Genomic DNA, 15,313 nt, shown 5'->3' on the forward strand with positions numbered 1-15,313 from the left:
TGTTTCATCTATGTGTGCAAATGTCGACCATAGCCATGTAGGACATATCCCAGGAATTGCATCTGTAGAGCCCAACAGCGCGGCGTAGTGCAGGGGGCTTCTGTGTCTGTATTGTCCGCCAACGGCAGCGGTAAGCCATGCACTCAACCTGTCCTTCTTCTGTCGTCCCCCCCCTTTTTGTGGTCTCCCTGTTCTTGTGTGCATCAGCATCATCAGGCGGAGGTACAGTGGCACCGGAGCACGAGGGAGCTGCATCCCACATGGCCATGGAGGGCCACACCACGGACTCGGAATACACCAGTGGGACGGAGGGCGAGGGGAGCTTCACTGCTGTCACACGATCTGCAACGAGCAACACGGACTCGTCCTCCGATGGGAGCTCCCTTGTGGTGGCGGCAAAATCTGTAGCCCCCCACTTCTACAGGTACCGCCGCCACCCCCGCTACCAGCACCGCCCTCCCAGCAGGCCCTCAGCCTTCGCCCAGTGCCCGCTCACCCAGGAGGGTGGGCATCACCTTCGCCCCAGGCACCTCAGCCCCTGCCCCTGTCACCTCTGCTCTCAGTGAGGAGGCCATTGACCTCCTCAGGTCACTCACTGTTGGGCAGTCTACCATTTTGAATTCCATCCAGTGTGTAGAAAGGGAATTGCAACACACAAATGCATTCCTGGAGGGCATTCATTCTGGTCAGGCTGCCCTTCATCGAACCCTGCAAACTCTGGCCTCAGCACTGATGGCAGCCATTGTCCCTGTCTCTAGCCTCCCCCCTCCAACTTCCTCCACCCAGACCCAATCCCCTGTACCCCAGCCTATCCCAAGCACACCATCAGACCAGCATGCACACACGTCAACACACAAGGGAAGCTCAGGCAAACATAAGCACCACACATCCCACAGGCACTCACGCAAGCATCACACTCATACAGACACAGCAACATCCACTGCCTCCACTGTGTCCCCCTCGTCTCCCTCCTCCCTCCCAGTGTCGTCTACACTCTCACCTGCATGCACTACCACTACAGCCACTATGTCCCGCACCAGCACCCACAACAACACCACGCTCACGTGCACTCACCACCCCCACTACCATTTACACGTCCCCTGTGTCCTCTCCCAGTGTGTCTGTGACGCCCCCTCCCAAGATACACAAACGCAGGCACACACCCACCCAACAGCCATCCACCTCACGACAGCCTCCAGCGCATTCACCTTCACCCAAAGTCACCAAACGTACACCTCCTACAACCACTACCTCTTCCTCCACTCCCAAACCCCCTCCAGCTACCTGTCCCAGTGTTCCTAAGAAACTTTTCCTGACCAAGCTTGACCTGTTTCCCACACCCCCCTCCAAATCATAGGTCCCGTACTAGCACCTCAGCCAAAAAATCTCCGGGACCATTGGTGCCTATTGTTACAGGTATGTGGAGTGCACCGACCACCAGGACAGCCAGTGTGACACGGAGCCACAGCACAGCCAGCCCCCCCCTGTGAAGCACCAGAAGTTGGACAGTGCCCGGCGGGAGAGGGTGAAGACTCCAGCCAGCAAAGCCGCTCACAAGGGTCCCGGGGGGAGTGTCGACTCAGCTGTGACTCCTCCAAAGGTGGGGAAGGGGCAGAAGAAATCTCCAAAGTCTGGGAGGAGCAGCACGACGGAGAAGACCGCCATCATCCCTGCTGCCCAGGAGGCCACCGCCAGCCCAATCGTCACTGGCCAGGAGGCCACCGCCAGAGTCAGTGCCCAGGAGGGCAGCCCGATCGTCACTGGCCTGGAGGCCACCTCCAGAGTCAGTGCCCAGGAGGGCAGCCCGATCGTCACTGGCCAGGAGGCCACCGCCAGAGTCAGTGCCCAGGAGGCCACCGCCAGCCACAGCCCAGCTGCCCAGGAGGGCCCCGGCAGCCACAGCCCAGCTACCCAATGAAGGACCGCCAGCCCCAGCCCAGCTGGGCAATGAAGCTCCGCTGAACAGGGCAAGCACCGCTGAACAGGTCAGAAACTGCAAACTCAAGCACCGCTAAACAGGGCAAAGACCGCCATGGTAAGCTCCGCTGAACAGGGCAAGCACCGCTGAACAGGTCAGAAACTGCAAACTCAAGCACCGCTGAACAGGGCTAAGATCGCCATGGCAAGCACCGCTGAACAGGGCAAGCACCGCTGAACAGGTCAGAAACTGTAAACTCAAGCACCGCTGAACAGGGCAAAGAGGTCATGGCAAGCACCGCTGAACAGGGCAAGCACTGCTGAACAAGTCAGAAACTGCAAACTCAAGCACCGCTGAACAGGGCAAAGACCGCCATGGCAAGCACCGCTGAACAGGGCAAGCACCGCTGAACAGGGCAAAGACCGCCAACGCAAGCACCGCTAGCCCATGGGCGGCCGGGGCAGTGACGCAACTGGGACCGTCACGGGGTGAGTGATGCACTCTGGGCACCAGTCCCCCTCCAGAACCAGTGGAGACATGTATCCACTCCGTCTGTCCTTCACAGGATGAAGCACTCTAGGCACCAGTCCCCCTCCAGAACCAGTGGAGACATGCATCCACTCCGTCTGTCCTTCACAGGATGAAGCACTCTGGGCACCAGTCCCCCTCCAGAACCAGTGGAGACATGCATCCACTCCGTCTGTCCTTCACAAGATTAAGCACTCTGGGCACCAGTCCCCCTCCAGAACCAGTGGAGAGTTACATCCACTCCATCTGTCCATCACAGGATGAAGCACTCTGGGCACCAGTCCCCCTCCAGATCCTGTGGAGACTGTTATCCACTTAAGAGACTGTGGCTTTGCACTCCCCAGGATGGTACAGTGGGCAAACCACCCACTGTAGAGACTTGAGAGACTGTGGCTTTGCACTCCCCAGGATGGCACAGTGGGCAAACCACCCACTGTAGAGACTTGAGAGACTGTGGCTTTGCACTCCCCAGGATGGTACAGTGGGCAAACCACCCACTGTAGAGACTTGAGAGACTGTGGCTTTGCACTCCCCAGGATGGTACAGTGGGCAACCCACCCACTGTAGAGACTTGAGAGACTGTGGCTTTGCACTCCCCAGGATATGGCAGTGGGCAACCCACCCACTGTAGAGACTTGAGAGACTGTGGCTTTGCACTCCCCAGGATGGTACAGTGGGCAAACCACCCACTGTAGAGACTTGAGAGACTGTGGCTTTGCACTCCCCAGGATGGTACAGTGGGCAAACCACGCACTGTAGAGACTTGAGAGACTGTGGCTTTGCACTCCCCAGGATACATCAATGGGCATGGAGCCTCCTCGTGGATCTGGCGCGGTGCACTCAACCGGCTGAGGTGCCCCGCCTTCCCTTCCCCCTGATGTGCCTGTTGTATTTCTATCTGATGCCCCAGCAGTGTTCTCTCCGTTTTGATCAGGTATCTTGTGTGGGCCTCGCCCATGCATTTTGGGCCCAGTGGTCCACGGACAATGAATGGTGCATTACCTGCACTACTAATCGTGATGTATATTTTGTTTAATGTGTATATATATATCTGTATATATTTGGTTACTGTATTTTGATATATTACAATGGTTCCACTCATTTCCTTTTGTCTTTGCATTCTTCCGGGGGGGTTGGGGGTTGTTACTGTAATGTTTGGATATGCATTGGTGTGTGTGTTGTAGTGGGTGAGGGTCGGGGTGGGGGTTGGGATGTTGGTTGTGTGTGTCCCTGTCTTTTGCCTCCCCCTCCCCTATGTCGTAGGTGCAGTACTCACCGTTGTCTTTGCCGCCGGCGTTGATGATTGTCATATAGGAGCAGGAAGACTAGTGCAGGAAGAATATGGAGTTCCGGCTCCATGGTGCCCTCCTTCCTCGTGGAGTGTGTGGAGGTGAGCGTTTCCCTTTGAAATGTCTGTTTCTGCCGTGTTTTTATCCGCGGTGAATCCACCCCAGAAAAAGTGGCGGATTGGTAGGTTGTGATACTGTGGGCGGTACATTGTCTCCCGCCTGTCTGTTGGCGGTGACCGCCGCGCTGTTTGTCTGTACCGCCGTGGCGGTCGGAGTGTTAAAGTGGCTGTCTTTGTTGGCGGTTTCCGCCACGGTCATAATTCCAATTTTTTTACCGCCGGCCTGTTGGCGGTCTTACCGCCGCTTTAACACCGTCCGCCAGGGTTGTAATGACCACCTAAATCTTTAATGTGCATCCTCATGCTGGGTGATCTCATGTTTGCAATGTCTGCAATGTCTTTGGAACTTAATTCTAATCTGTCTACTTCTTAAAGGCTTTGGCTTTTCTAAATCTACATCTTATTTTTTGCCCAATTCTACTAATTAGTTATAAATCAGTCCTGCACGGTTTATAATATCTTTGCTCATGAAGCACAATTCTTCTTCATTGTATGTATCCAATCTTTCCAACTCAAGTGTTCCCTCAATTAATTCATTTAATTCTAATTTTAATCTGGGAATATTCACTGTCCTGTCTCTTTCTGGGGTCTCTTCTGTTCTGACACTGTTGTTTACTGTACCTGCTGGACCACTTAGACTATATAACCACTCAGTCAACTGATGTGCTGAAAACCTTGCAAACTGATGTTGTTTCTCTGTGTCATGTTCTGCACGGTATTACAAGATACTTTTATAATTTGTTCTGGTGAGAACACATATGTAACTGGAGTTCCTGGAGGACACCTTACATCTATTATTGGACCTGTTCGATCTAACATCTGGTTGGGATCTGCAATTCGCTTGGGGGTCAAAGCTGGAACAAATGCAGCTAGCCTTTCCATTTTCGAATTAGTTGAATACACTGATATCTGTGTACCATATGGTGACATTCCGTGCAGATACAGGTTTGGAGTCTGAAGGTTACGTCCACAATTACCTGAAGCATTCAATGGACAACTGGACCTGTGGTTTCAGGGACCATCAGGGCATCAGCACCCGTCAAATTTGTCTGACTCTGAGGAATAGACATCCCAACACTCTGATTTGTTAATTCTGAACCGAAAGTCTGTCCTGATTGACTCGGGGTAAACTTGGGATTGCCTGTACTGGGGTATACATGGGCATAGTCTGTTTCTGAATAAAATTTTGCAATGGTGCTGACAAATCAGGTGTAGATTCCATCTGAATCATATTTGTACTTGGCATTACCTGATGCATAAATGAGTTTGTAATTTGCTGTCTTGTACTGACAACAGGAACTGGGAGATAAATTGCGGGCACCTGTATCACTGAACTGACAGGTGTACTTGAGGAGATCTCAAGAGGCTTTGTAAAACTGGAGCTTTTTTGCACACTTGGAGCTACGTCTGAACTGATCTCTCAACTGAATGATATGGAGAGGGTGATTCTTTAAAAGCTGAATTATAAACTATTTTCTGAGTCACTCTCATGGGTAGTTGACTTTTTACCCTCATCTGTTGTCTGCTGTGTCTTTTTTGCCTGCTGCTTTTTCATTTTAGTTTTTTATTTGCCCATCCTCTTCCTCTGAAATACCTGGAAACATACTCCCCCATCTAACATCTCCCTTCTCCACATTTTCTGTTTCTCATCCCATTTAGCTTTAGCTAATGTTTTTTCTGCTCTCCTCATTCTATTCTGAAATGTTGCTGTTTCTTTTTTGTCTAACAACTAGTTCCCAAATAGCAAAAGCTTCAAATTGTGCGGGTCTTGGAGTAGGCTTTAGTTTGTACAGCTTTCTCCTCACATTTTCTAAAATTCTTAAATTAAAGCTTACGTAACATGGAAAAGGCAATGAACCCTCTTTCTTGGTGATCTTACACCCCTTTGTAACCTAAATGCATGCTCAAACTCCTCTTGCTCTGCCACTTCATATGCTGGTGTTCCCTCGGGTACTGTCTATTCACCCTCCCTAAATGGAATACACACACCTCCTCTCAGCACACTTCTGAAAGCTTTGGAAAATTCCATTTATTGCACTAAATTTCATTCAATAATATGAATTTTGATGAAACCAGGAAATAAACTCAATTCCACAATTCTTTTCACAAGCCGTTTCCAACCATTGGCAGCGCAGTTTTGTCCACCAATACATGCACTGCTTCGCAGTAACCGACCAATCTCAGCCCGGTACAACTGACTTCACATTCACTTCACTCAGCAGCTACAAATCGCTTCGCAACTGTCTCTTACACTACTACACACAAATACACTAAATACGAAAATTTGCGAGCACTAGAAAAACAAAAACCTGTCTGCTCACTATAGGTAGGACTAAATCGCTTTGAAAGCTGAATGGCTTAAACACAAGACTGTGGCTTTTGCAAATACGCAAGTAAGACTTGTCCAGCAAATCTCACCCTGGTTGATACAGATCCTCCATGTGCACTCAGGATTCACCTAATACCAACCAATTAATCACACTCACTCAAGGAAAACTATTGGTAAAGTCAACGGTGCCTACTTCTCTGCAGACAATGAATTAACCAAGTGTCTCCATACACTTGTGCGTTACCCCGGGGTTTTAGGTGGTAACGGACCCATCATCAACAACAACAGCAACTGCAGACATTTTGAGCACAATGGCCACAATCACTTCGAGTACGACAACTCCACAAACCTCACAACATTGCACATCATCACAATTTGTAGCAAAAAGCACTGCAAGCGCAAACCCCTACTTACACCATACACATCACTGATATTTGATCAACCTCTCAATTCTACTTCCAAATTTGTCAGTCTTAACATTCCGCAAATAAATGGTTTCCATCCTCATGATATGAAACTGTTTCTCTGCTATCAGATTTGCAAACGTGTTTTTCTTATCCTTTGTAGTATTCAAAAAAGCTTTTCCCTAGTTCGATGGGATCTTTTCATTCAGTGAAGTGTGTGGTCACCATAAACAATCAATTCAAACCCAATCAACAAAGTTAAACACTATGACACATTTGGCCACAGAAGAATACTCCAATCAATAAAAAGTTTCAAAGCTTTATTTTATCATTCTATAACCTCAAAGCCAAAGTCAAGGAAATAGTGCACAAAAGCAAATTGTGAAGATAAATGAACACTGTAGGTTGACAAGGTCTACAAAACAAGTTTAATCATTTCACTAGTAATTATTGCTTTAATGATTGAAAATATAATTCAATATTGTTTTAAATAATGTTAGCACATTGTTAGTTCTGGAAGGCATGACGTCCACCATTAATATAAAATGTGAGCACTTTTAAATGCATGTCAGTGCAGCTTTTTCTCTATGTTAGGCTTTTAAATGTCAATATAGATGTCACCAAATCCTGACATCTGGTGCACTAAAAGCATTACTAAAATGTATGCTCCAGCAGAGTGATGTCTTAGCATGGCAGATTGTGTTCTCTATCGGTGACAAAGAAAGACAACGAGAGCAGTATTGTAATTAAAACACAAGCGATTTCTTGAAGTGCAGGTGTATGATATCTGTGCTGAAATCAACTGCACCATTTTTTCTTCAAAAGAGGTAGGCAATGGAGCAAACAATACTTTCTGTACAGTAAGGTTTTGCATCAGGAGAAAACAAACTGCAGGCTGTTCTTTATATTTCTCCACTTTTCAAATTCAAAATGAATGGCTACATTTCAAGGAAGATCAGTTTGCTCCATTTTTATGACAAAAGTAGCAAAAATATTGCGTATTAAGTTTGATAGAAATATTGTAACTTAAGTAGCAAAGGTAGCACAAAATTAGTTTACTCTATTAAAATAAACAAGTTTATTAATGCGCTTGGATCTTTCTTTTTAAACAAACTCTGATACACTCATAAAATGATTCAAAAGCAATATATCTTTAAGGAAGCTCCAAATATTCATATTCCCATTTGATGCCCAGGTGAAAAAATATTTTTTTTATAGATGGTAAGAGTTAGGGCCAGATTTATGAAAAGTGGCACTACATTACAGGTAGCGCTGCTTTTTTGTGGGCCCTTGTGCCCTTCCTACCGCCACCATGTGTGTGCTGTATTTAAAGTACTGTGGACCGTGGTCTAGGGTAGTTTCTGACGCTATTAATGTAGTGTTCAGGGTTAGTGCCAACATTTTGGCGCTAACCCTGAACAGTCCATAGGGGCCCATTGTAAACAATGGTTTGCTCCCATTTAATGCCTGCTCTGAGCAGGCATTAAAGTGCCAAAAAAAAAAAAATCAAAGAAATCTCTTAGATTTCTTTGTTCCACTTTTTCGGTCCCCCTAATTGGGCAACACCCCCTTTGCATACATTATGCCTAGTTCAGGTATAATGTAGTGCAAAAAATTTCAAAGTGTAAACATGGTGCAGAAAAAAGCCACGTTAGTGCCGCCTTACCAACAAAAATATGATGCTAAGGCAGCGCTAAAGTGGCGCTAGGCCCGCTTAAATCAGCGCCTTAGTGTTTGCTTCTGCCCCATAGCAAAAGGAACTAAGGCCCAGATTTGAGAGGGCCTAGCGGTAACTATGTGATAATAGTGTGCCAAACACCCTGCACCATATTTACATGAGATTCCACTGCATCATTTTTAGCAGCATTTATAACGCCGACAGAGAGCAGGCTTTAAAATGAGGCACACTCTTATTTTTAATTGGCCTCTATGTACTTTGTGCTTTGCAGGATTAGCGCCAATATTGTTGGCGCTAATCCTGCAAAGTACAACAATAGTGTCCTAAATTATGATGCTATTGTCCCTAACCTGCGCCATGGTGCTCGGTGTGTTAAATATGGCACACACATGGCGGTGTTAGGGGGTGCAATGGGCTGCAAGACACGAAGCAACACTTTTCTTGAATCTGGGCCTAAATATTTTTGCATATGTACAATTAAAAAGTTTCTATGATGTGGCCCTGATTTCTGAACATCATAATGTGTCAAAGACTTTATCAGAGAGAATAACAATGGGCATATTTTTCTAAAAGGGATGGTGTTGCGGATATTAGACCGATAATCGAAAAAGCAAAGACAGGCTTAACAGATGAAATTATGCCATCAACCTAGGGCTGCCAACAAAATTCAATCTCCAAGAACAACCATATCTAGATTATACATCTTTCATAAAAGCTGCTGGAAATGAAAATCTCTGACCATGTGCACTTCTTGGAACAGAGCCCTGCAACAGGCTCTGATCAATTCACACAACTAACACATTAAGCAGGTTTGTTGTTCTATGGTTCAAATATTTAATAGACCGCTCCTTCGTTGGTCTTATATCATAACTTCAGCTTATTAAAATATTTTGATTTTTAAAACATTCATTCCAGGTAAAGAAAGTTATAGTCTGGCTAATTCACCCTGACTTTATTCTAAGTCAGGAGTGTGCATGCCCATTCATTGCTGATCCTCAAAGACCATAGGGCTGGATCACACTAAAATAATCACCTGACAGCAAGCAGATCAAAAGTCTAGAGTTGCTGCAAAGTGATATTAGCGAATGATGAGGTCATGACAAGGTCGTATTGTTTTATTTGTCAATAGAAGAGGTAACATTCACTTTGCACATTTCAAAGAACAAATTTTATCTTCTTCTTTAAGCTGAAATTTAAATAATGCTCAGCATGTATCAGAGTATAGGGTCGAGCGTGCAAATCGCTGTGTCCCTGTTGTTATCTCTCTACAGGCTTGTAACCACCCCCATCATTTTGGTTGGTTCGTGGGCTTACCTTTTGAAATTGGCTTGGTTTGATTAGTGAAAGGCATGCATACATCATACCTATTCCGGTGTTTAGCCCTCCTCAACCGCACCGGCCAACTACTGAAAACATACGAGGTCTATGTTTTCCGTATGATTTCTGAACTACTTTTTCTCTTTGTTTCACAGGCAGCGCGTTCTCCCTGGGGTGTAATCACGTGCTTTGCATGACATCGATCCTTTTACATAGATAATTTAACTTTTGTGTGTTTGCTTTGAGCTCATGGCGGCTGTCAGCTCACTTACATGAAACTGTTTATCTTTTGTTTTCAGTTTATGTGGCAAGAAAAGTCGAGTTAGGTGTTCACAATGGTAACAGCTCTAACTCAAGCAAACGCAAAACCCATTGCATTGCAAATGCTTGTTTAGATTTGCACTTATGTTGTTCTGCTCAAATAAGAACTTAACAAAAAGGTTTTAGAGCCAGAGTTAATATTCCCATTCACAAAACATGGATGTGAAACTTGCCTATCAATTGATTTACGAATGCGAATGCAATTTTCAATGTACTGTGTGCCAATAGGTCGCATCAAATATAGTACATGCACAGGAGGAAAGGTGGTCACTAAACAACCTGCCTAATTAATATAAATGAATTTTAATTAGGTAGGTCACACTTTGAGACTCCTTCTGATTGGCCATGAATGCTGGGTTGGAGGCATGGAAGGCAAAGCACCTCAATTTCTGCATTTGCTTTCCCAAATGGGAAATCTTTAATTAAGCAGATTGTGCACATTAAATATGCAGGTTTGGGAAGGCATTAAAAGATACATCTGCACCTCTGCCTACTCCCTCAAGGCCACTAGCATGATTCCAAAAGTAGAACTCTAAGATAATAACTAACGCCATCTTTACAAACTAGGGGCCTCGTTTACAAGGTCCATGGTGCAGAGTGGCACAGCAAGTGCCTTGCTGTGACACCCTGCACCACCAGGAAAGGGCAGAAATACACCATATCCACAAGATATGATGCATTTCTGTCCTCTCCCTCTGAACACAAATTGCTGCCATGTGCCAATGCAGGCACCCTTGCACCATGGTGCCAGGGTACCTGCGTTGTGGGGATGATTGTTTTTGTGCAGGAAGAGGCACTTTCTTGCACAAAAACAATCACAGTATCTATGTTAGCACACATAGATAGAGGAAACAACGGGGAAAAACAAAGATATTTCTCCATCACTCTTATGCCTCCTCTGAGGAGGTGTAGGAATCTAACGCATTTGAATACTTGTAAATCTGGGAATGTATCAGATTCCTTCAGGTTTCATGGGTGTTGCGTGGGAGAACCCCAAGCAACAGCCATGTAATGTCCATTTCATGCAGTGCCTTTACGTGGCTTTGTAAATATGGGCTGGCACATTGCGCCACCGGAGCTTTAAAAAAACTGACGCTCTGTTGGGGCTGTGTACTGCTAGGGTTTTATAAATTAGGCCCTAGTTATTTCTCACACTTAACAGTTGGTAACAGAGTGATGCTTTGCAACCACAACTGAAATCGCAAGCTATTGATGCCATTCCAATTCTGATTTGTGATTTGGAAAGGGTAATGATGTGAGAACACAATAAGGGATATAGGGGGTCATTCTGACCCTGGCGGCCGGTGGCCGCCAGGGCCACCGACCACGGGAGCACCGCCAACAGGCTGGCGGTGCTCCCACGAGCATTCTGACCGCGGCGGTCAGAAGCGGCAAGTCGGTGGGCTCCCGCCGACTTACCGCTGCTCGGGGGAATCCTTCATGGCGGCGGAGCGCGCTCCGCCGCCATGAAGATTCTGACAGCCCCTACCGCCATCCTGTTCGTGGCGGGAAACCCGCCATGAACAGGATGGCGGTAGGGGGTGCCGCGGGGCCCCTGGGGGCCCCTGCCGTGCCCATGCCAATGGCATGGGCACGGCAGGGGCCCCCGTAAGAGGGCCCCTACAAGTATTTCACTGTCTGCTTGGCAGACAGTGAAATACGCGACGGGTGCAAATGCACCCGTCGCACCTTCCCACTCCGCCGGCTCGATTACGAGCCGGCATCCTCGTGGGAAGGTCGTTTTCCCCTGGGCTGGCGGGCGGCCTTTTGGCGGCCGCCCGCCAGCCCAGGGGAAAACTTGAAATACCCGCCGCGGTCTTTTGACCGCGGCGCGGTATTTTGGAGGGCGGAATTCTGGCGGGCGGCCTCCACCGCCCGCCAGAATCAGAATCAGGCCCATAATTTGTACCCCAAGGTTTGTCTGAATGGCATCAATGTAAGGAATGGTACAAATACAAGGGAATCCAGCTTACCTGAAGAAGAATGATCTGATAGACCAAATAGAGGGTCAGTAACAGCAACCGAAAATACAATGTCATAACCACAGGAAAGTTGAAACGGACTCAAGATGGATTATAGAGTCAAGCTAGACATAGAGAGATGCAACTCAATGCATCTCAGATAATGGAATTCAAACGTGTCAAAAATGCAACTCCAGGAATATTTGAAGCACAATATCCCTACATTTTATTACTGTCACATTAGTGAATCCATTAAATCATGACAGATATCAATTCAGACATTGACGCTGCTAGGGCTCGACCATTAATATTGAAACAAACACCATAATGCTAGGACTATGGGGTCACCCAAATGTGCTGAGGGCACAACTTTCAAAATATTAAATGGAGACAAAGAGGTGAATCTGTAGAGCCAATAAAATAATAACTGAAAGCTACAAGCCACAACGGTGCAACTAAAGAAATATTAACAATGAAGATCACAGTGTACCAAAGTGATATTATTTGGAGTGGGTGACTGCCTACCTCAAAAAGCAATAACAGGGTCACTACATTAACCCTTGGCTCAATCCCTGCTAACACCTGACAGGAACAGAAGTCCAATGTAAGAAATTGGAGCATTAGTTGAGGGGCGTGAAAACCTACCTCAAACAATAATCACAATCTTTGTCAATGGTGAACTATTAAAGGCACTAATTAAACCAGTGCTTGACTCTCTGGCTGACAGGCCTAACTTAGGGCAAGGTGAAAAACATTTGTACAGTACCAAAAGCAGTAATAAAATCAAAACACCTAGAATGAACATCCCAATCCGACTGAGAAAATAGGCTCAAATTGAATAAACAAAATGATATCAAATAAGGGGAGCCTAGATATGAATTTTAATTTAATATAAGTAAACACAGTGTCAAAATGCATTAAGCATCAAGAATAGTCTATAAAAGTGGCAAACCGGGACCTATGGACCGGGCTTACTGCGAAACACAATGGCGCCTTGGTTGGATATGCCAAGTGGTTTGGTACAGGTGAAAGTCTTGAAGTCAAAAAGGTTTAAAATGTTTCTGAGTCCCATTGCAAAATGACACTTTGTCCCTTTCTGAGAAGAAAATCCTCTTTTCTCAGTTCAGCACTGAATTCTAGCTGCCGCCATAGAACCAAAGGCTGGGTTGGTCCTGCTGGCGCTCTGGAGCTTTTGAAATGAAAATTGTTTCCATGCCAACACCTAATCGAACTTAAGACCTGATTTCGAGTTTGGTGGACGGGTTACTCCATCATAAGCATCAATGACGGATATCCTGTCCGCCATATTGTGAGATCCCTAAGATATAATGGAATTGTAATACAGTGTAAGGAATATCCGTCTTGTTTGTGGTGGAGTAACCCGACCCGCTAAACTCTAAATAAGGCCCTATGTCATTTTTCCAGGGATATGGGAAACTTTGAGTGGGGTGAAGCTGAACTTCAATCCACCATTATGTAACTGAAGGTTGAATACTTTTTCCAGCAAGTTATCCTGAAGTTCTAGTGCTTTGGAGAAAAGTTTTCAAAAGTTTCAAAACTTTTTCTGCTGCCCCAAAAAACACTGGATTACACCTCTAAAGGCCCAATGACTTATGGTGAAGGCACTAAGAAACTCTCAGTGTGTCAGGAAGAGGCCAACAGTCAAGTTCCAGTTCACACTGATCAGCTAAGAACTTCATGGAAAAGGCCTCTTGCAGCTTGTTGTGTCCTAGAATTCTCACAGGAGGTCAGCCAACTGACCCTTTCTTTGTCCTAGGTACAAAGAGGAGAAGGTCTAGTCCTTTACAACTCCTCTCATGTTGCAGACAGCAGGCACAGTCCTCTTCTGATCTTTCACAGGTCCAAAAAGTGGTCTAAGAGGATGTTAGGAATGCCCAGCTTTAATTGGCCAACGGGTCCTGGCACATGAGAATGGTAAAGAGGAGAGCCAGAGCGTGGCTTGCAGGGGGATGTGACCAGCAAGTTCTACATCCTCAAAGAATCTGGTGAAAAAAGCCAATCACCGTGCTCCAGTAAGACTTTGAGATCTTGCAAGAGCGTTGGCCATCTTGGGTGCGGTATGCTGTTTAAACTGCACTCCTCCATTGCCTCAACACTTGTTATTCTAGCTAATCCCCAAAGCATCAGCATCTTTGGATTCCTTGTGATCGGTCAGTATTTCACCTTCCTGATTTCAGTTTGAGGTCTCCAGTCCGGTTTTTCGCTTTCAGCTTGATAGCAACTTGTAAAAGTGAATAGAAAAGAACATCAACAAAGCAGAAATCCATCTGATCATCACAGTACGGTAATGAGCGAATGCACTGCAAAAGAAAGTACTTGCCATAGGTTTGACAAGACTCAGGGCTGAGGAAGACCCAAATGTTCTGAAAACATCTGTATGGTAGAGAACAAAAAGACTTACACAACTGGTCAAAAGTTCTAGATTATTGTGGATATTCTATATTTTGCCTTTTCCTATGTGCCAGTTACAGCTTGAGCAGTGACTATGCTGTTTCTCAAGTCGCAAATATTCTACTCTTAAATATGATGCAACCTACTTTGAGGCCAGCAATGTGTGCCTAGGATTGGCTCATTTCATATTTTTAAAAAGATGATTTTTTTACAAGTCCGTGCATCAGTGATCAAGCTGGTGCTGTCAGATGGAGATTTTTAAAGCTAGAAAAATCAGGATGTTTTTGGTTTTCCTCCAATGCACATGTATGTGCACAATGGGGAAATTACTTTAGAGAACTAAGCTCTTGATCGTCAAAGTGTACACAATCCCAAAAAACAACTTGCCATTTTGTTCCTGTGATGTACTTATGGGAGCCCTGTCACTTCATAGTGATGGTGGAAATTGTACATTAATCTCTCCGGAGAACAAATAGGAGAACAGACTCTCGACCATTAAACCCCCACCGGAAAATGGAACATCTGAGACTGTTTATAATCAAAGACTAGATCTATGCTTTGATTCCCCTTGTCCATGTCTCTTGTTTAAAATGAAAAGGAATATTAATAGATTCCTGGCGAGCCTGACCTTTTGTGACCTCTCCGACAAAAATCCTCAACATTTGCGGTCATTAATTTTGTCCTTGATTATTTATCACAGGGAGATAATCCAGGTTTCTCTGATAGAGATTAACAGATGAATTAAGCCACCTTAGTGGCATCACCCCGGGCAGCGCACAAGCATTTCAATTAATTAGAATGGATTAGTCCTGGCTTCCAAATATCATTAGGATTTTGGAATTATTTTTTATCTGTGATGAAAGACTTGAAATTATCTGTGAAAAAATAACACTTTGATGTGTTAATGTACAGCTGTGCGCTTGGCATTGTAAGCTTGTTTTTAAAATTTTCCCTTTTTTGTAGTACAAAGAGTTGTTGAGGAAAGCCAGCTAAATGCCATAAAATCCAAAACAGGATGTTAACTGGCATTTGTACCT

This window comes from Pleurodeles waltl, chromosome 3_1, assembly GCF_031143425.1.
Source record: "Pleurodeles waltl isolate 20211129_DDA chromosome 3_1, aPleWal1.hap1.20221129, whole genome shotgun sequence".
NCBI classification, from domain to species: domain Eukaryota; kingdom Metazoa; phylum Chordata; class Amphibia; order Caudata; family Salamandridae; genus Pleurodeles; species Pleurodeles waltl.